Source organism: Phalacrocorax aristotelis, chromosome 1 (genome assembly GCF_949628215.1).
Source record: "Phalacrocorax aristotelis chromosome 1, bGulAri2.1, whole genome shotgun sequence".
Lineage (NCBI taxonomy): Eukaryota > Metazoa > Chordata > Aves > Suliformes > Phalacrocoracidae > Phalacrocorax > Phalacrocorax aristotelis.
This window is the reverse complement of record NC_134276.1, coordinates 142,654,527-142,665,433: the sequence shown is the minus strand read 5'-3', so window position 1 is coordinate 142,665,433 and position 10,907 is coordinate 142,654,527. Positions and strand designations below refer to the sequence as shown.

Here is a 10,907-nt window from a genome sequence, read left to right as displayed (position 1 = left end):
GCTTCGTCGCGCTGAGGGGCAGTTGCGGCCGTTGAGGGGCAGGTTTCCCGTCACCGCTCAGGAAAAGGGGGCTAAGTGGGGGGCTTTAGTCTTTAGAGCAGGTGTGGGTTCTGCTTGTGCTTTGTTCTTCTCCTGCCCTTACCTTTTAATAAAAATATCAGCGTTCCTAGTGCGGTGCTGGCAACAAGATTTTTGTGTTTCCTAGCGTTTCCCCATGAGGGGGCTTTTCAGGAAGGCCCCGGCCACAGCCTCTGAAGTGGGTTATGGGTAGGTTGCGAGGTCGTGAGAGGGGCTAACTGCTGGCCACAGCCATGGCGAATGCTCTCTTTTAGTTGTGGGCACAGAGGAAAAGCTGGCACCGCGTACAGTGCTAAACAATCATTTTTTAAATTAAAGCTTGGGGTTTTTTTAAACTGTAACAAGTGAATTTTAACCCTAGGCTTCTCAAATACCTGTCAGTGTGAGAGGGAGGTGTATTCTTTGCAAGCACCTGTAGGAGGCGGGTGGCTTCCCAGTATTTTTCTTGTGTTGTTCAGAAGACATTCCTAAGAAATTCCACTCCTCAGATTTTGTAGGGAATAGTGTAAACCAGTTTAAGCTGTGGCTCCCTAAGCATTTCTGGAAGCTTTAGTCTCAACTCAGGTATGGCTATAAAGCTACAAGAGTGAAGCAAGGTGTCTAACAGTGGTGGCTGCTTGGAGCAGAGGCTGCGGCTTTGCTGCGCCTGCTGTTGTGGCTAGCCAAGAGCCACTACTGCTGCTGGGAGCACCTGCATTGCTCCCTCTGCGGATTGTCTGCTCCAGGGACTGTGGAAACTGCTTTTCCTGCCAGCGTACCCTCAAATCAAGACGGGATCTGACTTCAGCACTGGGAAGGGTGTCCTACGGCCCTGGAAGTAAAAGGCAGGTTCTAGAAATAGGAATTTAGGGTCAGTAGCTGGTCAAGAAAGCCTCAGATTCATGGAGCGCAGTCAGTGGAGAACATATATGGATGTCATGTTGAAGAAATACCTCTTTGCTCCCTGCCCTGTCTTGTGTTGCTGGACTGGTGTCCTGTGTAACTACCCAGAGCATCAATCCCTCTCCCCACATAATCACAGAGTTATCAAGTGGCAGGTCTGTAAAGTGCTGCAATAGCTTGGCCAGGCACAGGGACAGTAGAAAGAGATTCAAAATGATGCCTACGTGCTGAAGCTATACATCACCATTCTGCAGCTGAGGATCTAGCATGATCCTCACGTTGGATATCTGAATAGTAAATGCAGGCAAATCTTCCTCTTTGCCTGAGGTGGCGTCTGCCTCACCATGTCTCATGTTCCCACACATCCCCATTGTAAAGGCTTTACTGGGATGTTGCTAAGGATACCTGTGTAACTGAACAGCAGAAGGTCAAAAAGTAGTTGTATTTCCAGTGTTCCTTGACTGGGTTCCTGCCACACTACTCCAGGTTTGAGGATGTTTTTTTGCTAATATTGTGGTTTGGAAAAAGAGGATGGCTGTTGTGGTGATCTTGTACTAGTATTATCAGATGTGGACATTTGCTCACTTACCAGCCCTTGTGGGAATCCTACTTGCCAAAGATATTCCCAGCACCACCCTTCCCTCATTTCTGTCTTTGCCATAGACGCAATAGCTGACGGCATATTGTATATGCACACAACATGATATGGTTCTACACAGTCTATGCTGGGTATATCAAGTTACACGACTTGTTTTTTTGCCTCGGTTTTGCTCACTACATCAAATGTTTTCTCAGGTTGGGAGTGTTTACTACTGCTAATTTGAACTGGTTGTTTGTTTATTTCTTTTTTTTCCAAATGACTTTATAAAAATAAGAAAGTTCCTAGAAAACGTATAATAATAATTTTATAGTTAATTCAAACTTTTTAATTACCTAAAAAAAAAGTCCAGACCAAGTAAGAAAAGCGGGATGCATTTTCATTTTCTTTTTCAGTAGAGCTACACTGATCATGCCCTGTCTAGGGACAAGGGGAAAGTGATCCTGCTCCAACATGAGATTTACTTAATTTGTGTTCTCCCCAGGTACAGGCAGGTGTGTTCTCAGTGCTGGTTTACACTTCCACCTCACTTTGAGTAGGAGCTCTGGCTGCTGGCCAGCTGTCTGTGGTTCCAGGCTGTTTGGGTGAGTTTGCAGGTCTGGGGGAGGCTATGCTGCTTCTCATAAACTCCGAGTAGTAATAAAACAGTCAGAATTGTTGGGGTTTAGAGTAGATAGGCCCTGAGACAGAGAAGCAACTGTAAGTGGGCTGTTCCCTGACTTTATCCAACAGTTACTTAATGCGGTCTTACACAGCGGCTGTCCTTGGCAGCCTACCCCACTTTGCTGGTTTTCCACAACAGGAGTAATTCCTGGAGCAGGGTGCGGAGTCCAGCATTCACCACTTTCCCATCACTGCTTCAGCCACCAGGCTGCACGATGAGGCCATCGGCAGCAGTCGCTCCTATGCTGTGGTGTAGATCACCTGCGATGCCAGGGCCATAGCCCAGATATGCCACTGTCAGCCTCTCATTATGAAAGCAGGTATTTGTGGGTAATCCTGGTAAAGAAAAAGTTACCACAGTATATTATTCTGATTGTTTTCTTAGGAAGAGGGACTAATTTACAGTGCCTGAACAATGCAGCCCTTACTCAGGCAAAGTGCTTGTTAAATTTAATGGGTTACTTTACATTGCAGAGTATTACATTGCAGTTATTTGCAGAGGATGCAAAAAGTTCTCAGCAGGAAGGAAATTTGCTGGGGCACTAGGCAGTAACAGCAGGAGCAAGATGCTTACTAGCACTAGTCTAAAATAAGAGGATTTAGCCTTCTGGTACTATCTGTAGGGGGCCAACCCATGTAGCTGTTGTACCTCTCTGTCCCAGCAGTCCTGATGACTTATCCACTGCTACCTCACTCAGTTCCTGCCCTGTAGCAGGAATTTATCATGAGTTAGCATATGTGAAGCAGCGTTTGCCCCCAACAATTACAAGTTGAGTTTTACAAAGTTTTTTGAGCCTGGCAGTTTCTGGCTTTATTCCAAATGTTTATGGCTATCTGATCCCGATAGATCCAATGTGCATTCCCCACTTCATTTTCATGTTGTTTCATGTTAGAACCTTCCTCTTTGGCAGTATGTCGTGGAAGCCTTCTCCTGAAGAGAGGCAGGGATGTAAGGGGCAGAAGAGACCCTCAACAGAATAATAAAAAGGAGATGAGGGGACATATTTCTAGTACCTTTTGCAATAAATGCTATAATGTGTTATCAGAGAAACCATTTGATTTCAAATAAACAACTTCCTCAACAGTAAAACTAGCACTTTTAAGCATGGAAAACTGAGATGGGGGCTTAGATCAGAGGAACATTATTTGCTGTAAATATTTTGTAATAGCTGTATCTGTGAGCCTAAACCTTCATGGATGCTGTTATAAGAATGCAAAATGTATTCTTCTGCATCAAAATAGCAGTGATGGTGTGTAGCTTTTGCTGACCTGCTTTTGTGGCCAGGTATATTTTTGGGAAGGTACTTACGCCCCTCTAACTGCAAGAATCCCCAAACCAACTTTGGCTGTGTTTTGCACTCACCTGGTGAAGAACCTGTGCAGAAGCAGTGACAGCAGCCGGCTGTGAGCATGACTCTGTCATGAGCCATGTAAGGTTCAGACAGCTGTGAGGTCATCAACTCAGAGCTTTGAACTGCAGTGATGTCCATGCATGTGGCTGCACACAAATGCTGCGTGCACAGCTGTAGAAGAGGCTTCCACATATGCCATAGCTGGCAGCTGGCCCACCCACAGAAAAATAAAGCACCCAATTTAGTTAAGTTTGCCACATGCACCTGTCAGCAGGTGTCCATCAAGGGCCTTATATGTCTCTTTTGCATACCCTGACCACCATGTGACTGTGGGGCTGCACTGTCCTGTTGTGTGGCTGGATGGGCAGCTGAGTGACAAGAGAAACCCATGGTTTGGTCTTGGGGCAGGTGTCCATGTGAGCGTGGTGCCTGGAAAAAGCCTTGGAGAAAAAGAGTCTTGGAGGGCAGCTTGCAGGCGGATGAATGATCTTAGCAGCTTGGGCCCCGTCTCTGGCCTAAAGGTCTGACAAGAGATCAGTGTCTTAAGGATAATTAACCAAACAAATTGTCTGGCACGAACAATACTTCTATTTATTGTATCCCCCAAGAAACGTATTTACAGCATTTATATTATGTACTGACATAACAGACACTGACAAGTGCAGATGTTTTAATGTCAAAGACAGTCTCACTGCTCAAGCAGTACCGGGGTGGAGGGGGACTGCCCTCATACTGGGGGTACAGTATGAAAAACCAGCTTGCCAGGCAGCTCCAGGAATCTTCACCTCATGTCACAGCCGTGTGGGCAACCCAGTGTGCTGCCCTTAGTCCCAAGGCATCCTGCTGCCCCTTGACAGCCAGCGCTGCTGTTTGTCACAAGCTGCTTGGGTGTCTTCAGAAAGGCAGATCCCTGTTCCTCCTTTTCCTGTGTCTTTAGGCATCCATAGCATGTCATCTAATATATTACTTTTATAACAGTGTGACCGTTACTTAGGAATACTGTTGTACAGATGATACAAGTGAGCCAGAGGTGGTGTTATTCTACATGTTAAGAAGTGCTGTTGGAGTGCAGCATATCTCACAGCGTGCATCAGGAGGCACACGGCAGAGGTGACAACTGGTGTGTGTGTCACCCTTGCGCTGGAGTGGCTCAGGATGCTGATGGGCCAGGTGCCCATCATCCATCTCCTCAGGCAGTGCTGGGGCTCTCCAGAGCCAGTCAGTGAGGGATCTCCTCAAGTGATCATAAAAAAGCTGTGGCTGGTAGTGGTGCTTACTCCTAAATAAATACCACATTGGATAAAATGCACAGATAGACAATTCAGGTACTTCTCTTGGTTTACGTTTTAAACATAGAAACATTTTGTGGAAAAACTAGTCTGTGGCTACTAAGAGCCCGTGCATCTATGTTCATGTTGCCTGCCTAGCCATGTGATGGAAGGAAATTTGCTGGGGCACTAGGCAGTAACAGCAGGAGCAAGATGCACACAGGAGCAGTTCTCAGCCTGCAGTCAGCAGACTGCAGCCACATTAGCTTCATGTGCTATAGGAGTTCAAGCATGGCTGCATAAAACAGAGAAACAAAATGCACCCAGGGTAGGGCATAAAGATGCTCTGGGAAATATGTCTGGTTTGTAATGTACCTCAAGATTTGGAGAAATGCAACCAGCTGTTCACAGCTGACTGCCCATTTAGATGTTATTTTTTAAGAGGCGAAAAATAGCCCTTTATTATGATTGTACAGGACAGGCCCCTCTGTGACACCAGGAGTCACTCAATGTTGATGGCTGAACAAGGAGTTCCCAGTCTGCCTTCACTTACCTGCTGGGTCATGCCGGAGTGCTGTTCAACAGGCCACGATGTTTTGTGAGCTCGTTTGGAAGCCATGGGGGGATCTGGAATGAGAATGGACCCCCTGTGCAATTCTCACCAGGCAACGCCTATTGCAGTACACTAGTGTCTTGGACTCGAATGCTCATTGTCGTGGCTTTTGCCCTTGTATGCAGGTACTTAATCGCCAGTAATTGATTTGACTTCCAATGGCCTTTAGGAACTTTGGAGTTCAGCTTTTCTCTGTCTTTAATAGGAGCTGACTTTTCCTATTACTCCTTTAAAGCTCTGAAGCTGTAAAGCCAGCTGAGCACCAACTCACACAGCACCAGTTGTAGTCTGATAAAAGTGGTGCTGTATCTTCTTAGAGTGTAATGAGGATGGCTGCCCCTGTTACCTGGGTGGATCGCTACTAGCTGGAAAAGGCCGTAATTGATTTTTTGCAGCCAGTCAGGATGTAGCTGTCACTCTCTTTATGCCTTTCAAACCTGGCAGTGACACCAATAGTCACCAGTCACACTGGTAGCATTTGTATAATTTACCACATATAGAAAACCGGTGGAGTAGACAGCCATATGAGAAATGCTTTGTCCTAACAAGATAAACTGTTCACATGAGGGTATGGGCAGAATACCACGCACCGTGCTGGTATGGATTTGAAGCATCCTGCCTGTTCTGCAGCAAGTAGCTGTTGTAGCGTGAGTAATGCTCCGCAGGCTGTGCTCATCTCCTAACAAGCACCGCTGAGTGGCAAACCTGTTACCAGGTGTTCTCAATTCAGTTAATAACACTGTGCTTTTTGTCTGGTCTAGTGTGCTGTGTACCCTTAGTGACAACTTGTACTTCTTAAACTGCAGAAGGTGATTTAGATGAGATCTGAGCTGTTGATGTCACTACAGATAGTCTATTTTCATCATCCATTTTCATCATTACCAGCATCAGGAGTTTCATTTGGGCCACTGATTGTACACATGCTACTTGCTTTGTAATCTTGGACTGCAATGGTGTTAACTATCATTGTAAAATTCAGCAGCAAGAAGGGCCTGGGCAAATACACTTTTTCTACAGCAGGGCTTGAGGGGAAAAGGACACTTTTGATCTCTCTTTAGATCATCATTTTGCTTGTAAGTGTAGTTTCCTCTCAACCTAGTCCTCAGTGGGACAAGCAGCAGGTGAGTTTGGAAGTCACCAGTCTTCTTGGCAGCTTGTGGTGGGAATAGCCCATCAGGCCTGCAGTGGAAGAGAGCTTCCTTCCTCTTTCTTTCTTCCAGGTAGTTTTGCAACAGAGGGAAGGGGTGCCTGCATGAGACATACATAGTAACGTCAGAGTTATTTTAAGAAATGGTTAAAGGTCCTGGAGGGGCATTGGTGATGTGGTGCTTTGCTGTAGCCAGGATTTCTTCTTGCTCTGAAAAACTCTCCTTGAAGTCTGTTTGGAAGGAACCTAACTCAGTGTCCCAGCACTCACAAACTCCAGTTGTTCGATGAGAAAGAAAAAAGCTCTCCGTTGCCTAAAGATTAAAATTAGACAGAGATAAGTAAATGCTATCAAAAAAGAGAAGTTCGCTTCCGATGCCTGTCTACGTTACACCGGCGCGTGGAGCCTGTTCCATGTAAACAAATAAATGGTGGGCAGGGGTATCCATTCCATTTTAGGTTTATTATGAAAGTGATTTTAACAAAAGTTTTATTACATGCTTCATTTTGAGCTTTGACACAGAAATCAAAGCTATTAATATACAGAGGCAAAAGGAAATGTATTTTCTTATAAGGTACATTTACAACAACATTTTCTACTACAAATCTGACAGTATTGTTAAAATATTGGTAAAGCTTAGACCACTGTGTTTTACTTTCTAAGTATCAAACTTTGTACAGTTATTCACTATCTTTGCTCTAAACTATCATGGTACATTTCATGTGGAAATAGCTGTTTGTACATAATTTACATTGGTAATAAAGCTTAGAAGTCCCAGCAGCATCTACAAGGGTTTAGTTCAAAATGTCACTCTTGCCCAGTGATTTACATGGAGCAAATTGGTACAGAAACCAATACTACACTTCAGGTATTTCCCCCCAAAATCTAGTCTACCAGAAATTCCTGCTCAACAGGTGGTGGACACAATCATAGTGAACTTTATGCAGGTGAAACTGCCACTGACCTCAGTGGCAGTTTTCCCTAAAAAAGGCTCTATGATCTGATCCGAAGTTTTATCACTTCCACCGCTACCCAGGGGCACAGAGGCACCATGCCTTTCCTTCTCTTTATACCGTATTTGGGCATAATCTTTTGAACTCCTTATTTCTGAGTTTTGTGTTGTTTCTTATCCTAACAACAGAAGAAGAACTAGCACTAACTTTCAGATATGTACTCTTTATATATTACGAAGATGGTAAGCACTTCAGAATGACACTTGAGAGACAATTCTGTGAAAATTAGCAGGTGAAATTGTCCCAGAAAACTCTTCCTGTGATGCCAGTGAGACTGCAGAAATAACAGGAGCTGTAATGAGGAAGGATGAATCTGGCTACTGACCGCATCCACCCCAGTCTCCTAAAGTACCTTTTTAATCATTGTGTTGAGAATCTGCTGCTGTCAATGCAAATTAAGGGCCTTTCTAAGGTATAAAACATAGAAAACAATATTTACAAAATAATTTTAATTAAAAAAGTAACAAAAACAAACTCTAAAAAAAAAGATATTTTCACAATCATTAAAATAAAGTTTAATTAAGCAAAGCCACTTCTTTTTCTAGATATTGAGAAATTCGGCTAAAATTGAATTGCAATTGTATATCTTTAAACTTGTTACCTCCGCTTTCTGAATACAGATGGTTTAAATTATTACATCTAAAGGTACTTCTGTACATTTTACTCTTGTATATTACATATTAATTTTATAGATTAAAAGCTTAGTGATGAAACAGAATAAATAAATGAAGTAACAAACTGGAATTGTATATATTCAGATACTTAGATAACAGGCTTTTGACATTAAGAGTCTTTTTTCCCAGTTTGTTCCTATTCAGATGAAAAATGTTACGATAATATGTGAGACGTCTCTCTGAATCCAGGTCTCACACTGAGGAATAAGTTCATATTACCTTACAGAAATTTCCCTTCTTCTGTAAATTCTTAAGGGAGACAAAGCCTTTTTTTTTTTTCCCCTCCAAGTGCTTACAACAGTCTCTCATCCTAGTAAACTATTTCATTAAAGTCTCAAGGTATTGAGAGTCTATAGAACTTCTCCAGTTGCTACCATTCCGGCCAATCAGTGGTTTTAAACTATGAAAAAAATGCAACTACTTGAACTCATGACAGAGGTACAAGTAGCTGCGCGTGTTGATCATTCCCATCACTAGTAGAGGGAAAGTCTGGACCCCCGAGGTGGCTGAGAAATTTGCTACTGGACTCAGTTGTTGAAGATTTCACTCCAGCTTCTTTTTTAAGAGCAGTCAAAGGTATTTTCAGTCCAGACATAGGAACTGTCACAGAGCAGTGAGGTTTTGCTGGCAAAGACCCATCAGCAGTTCCTGTATAAGAATCATACCACTACTCTTGCTTCTGCTAGTCGTAACTTGTTATCCGCAAGACTAAAACTGGGTTGTTTACAGGTAAGACTGACCTGAGAAATGTGAATCTGTTGGGTGCGCTTACAAAGGGGCACAGGCTGGGGTTTGACTTTCCTCTTTGAATGTTGAATGCATGTAAGCACATCTCCTGTTCACGTGGCATCATCCTTACCTCTGCTTACAGACAGGACTACAGGTGAGCTGTGCCCTTTCACAACCAGCTGACAGCTCAGAATGCAGACTCTCTGAAAACTCTGTGACCAAGCCTGTTTTTGTTTATGCTAGTCTAAAATTAAACTAAACTTAAACTAAACTAAAGTAAACCTAGCTTACTAGGTAAGCTAGTTTTAGTATGAAGCTGATCTGTAGGAGAAATCAGTCTAAATCTTTAGTAGTTGTGATTTAACTTTATTCTATGGGGGAGGCACAATGAGGAAATAAATTTCCTTCAAAAGTTGGTCTGTAGGTAAAATTCTAATGTGTGGTGGAGGAAGGCAGGCAGGGGAAGAAAATGGGCTGAAAGAAGACTTCAAAACTTTAAACCCAGTTTCGGCAGAATAAATCTTGCTATTGTGGGCAAGATGTGGGTGACAAGCTATTGTACACTGAATCCTGATGCTTCCTGCACTCAGACGACACACCCAGGCACCTTGGCCGCATCAACTGCTAAGGAGCACTTTCACTGCACGACCTGGGGCTCCATTAGCAACGTCTGATTGTTGCAGTCGCCTGGACTACAGCAGGTATGCAGGCAGTGATTTGGTGGCTGCAAGAATGTTTAGGGATGATCCACCACCACCTTACTAAAAATAAGTGCAGTACTTAACGAAGGAGGAGAGGCTAAAAATGGTAAGTGCTACAGGTGCAGCTTTTAAGCATACAGGCATTTGCAAATTGAAAATAAAAAGCTCAGTCTGTGACATGGAATTGGGCAATCACAAACCTTCAGGCTCCCTGTAATAACACATCAACATGTTGTTGCACCTATTCTGCGTACAGCGTGTGATTCTATAAGAACAGACAGAAGGCTGCACTTATTGAATATGTTTAAATACAGTATTTTGTGTTTAGGGTAAGGCCAAAACTTTATATTCTGTGATGTATTGATTAATTTGATGAGGCTGGTTTTCTTAAAGGCGTCCATGTTTCTCCTTGTATAGTTTTTGATTCCCAAATGTGTCTAGGTCTTCTCCATAGAAGAAGACATTCCTCGTTGTTGTACGGTTATTGTACGGTAGCAAAATGTTCTCTGACTTCTTACAGTGGAGACACCCTACACCTACATTAACAAATGAAGAGCTGAGCTCACCTTCTATTTGGTGACTGCCAGTTTCTGTAACTATAAATCTAGTATGAAAGTCAAAGCATTTTTAACTTTTGAGGCCGATGTAAAAATTCTGTGCTGTTGTACAAACCAGCTTAAATGGGTTCAGTCAGTCTTATGTACCACTTGTCATTACTCATTTCATTAGAAATTTGCACATCCAAAGGCATTTCTGTGCAGAGCTGCAAACATTCAAACCTGACTCATTTTCTAAATGTATCACATATGAAGCCCCTATATATTCAGAAGCATTTCACTCTATACCTGTGAAGGCCAAATTACTCTCTCTCTTTAGCTGCTCTTGTGACACAAAGTCTGTGTTTGCCACCGAAGTCCCTGAGCGCCCTGTCCTGACTGTGGAGGCCGTGCCCTGACATGGCTCCGGGAAACATGAGCTAACACACACTCACAGGCTGTCTGTCAGGATGAGCTGGCTAATGTGGTTTTAAGTCAGGGCGAGCTGTACCAGAAGTAAATGCAGCCAGTATTCGCGTCTCACAGCTCTACCAAGGCCCCACTAACAGGCCTACAATGGGGACACGTCCCTCTCGTAGTTCGCTTTCTGGCACCAGATTCGCCATGTAGCTAAGAACCTGCAAAATGTTATG

The 10,907-nt window shown here is 43.5% G+C and overlaps 1 protein-coding gene across 1 annotated transcript in view; it reads right to left on the bottom strand.

Moving 5' to 3' along the window:
• Positions 1-7,936: 7,936 nt before the first annotated feature.
• Positions 7,937-10,907, bottom strand: part of SCUBE1 (signal peptide, CUB domain and EGF like domain containing 1) — a 218,770-nt gene continuing 215,799 nt past the window's right edge. The window contains exon 24 of the mRNA XM_075112945.1: positions 7,937-8,021. The gene's annotated coding sequence lies outside the window, so the exon portion shown is untranslated. The remainder of the gene's footprint in view (positions 8,022-10,907) is intronic.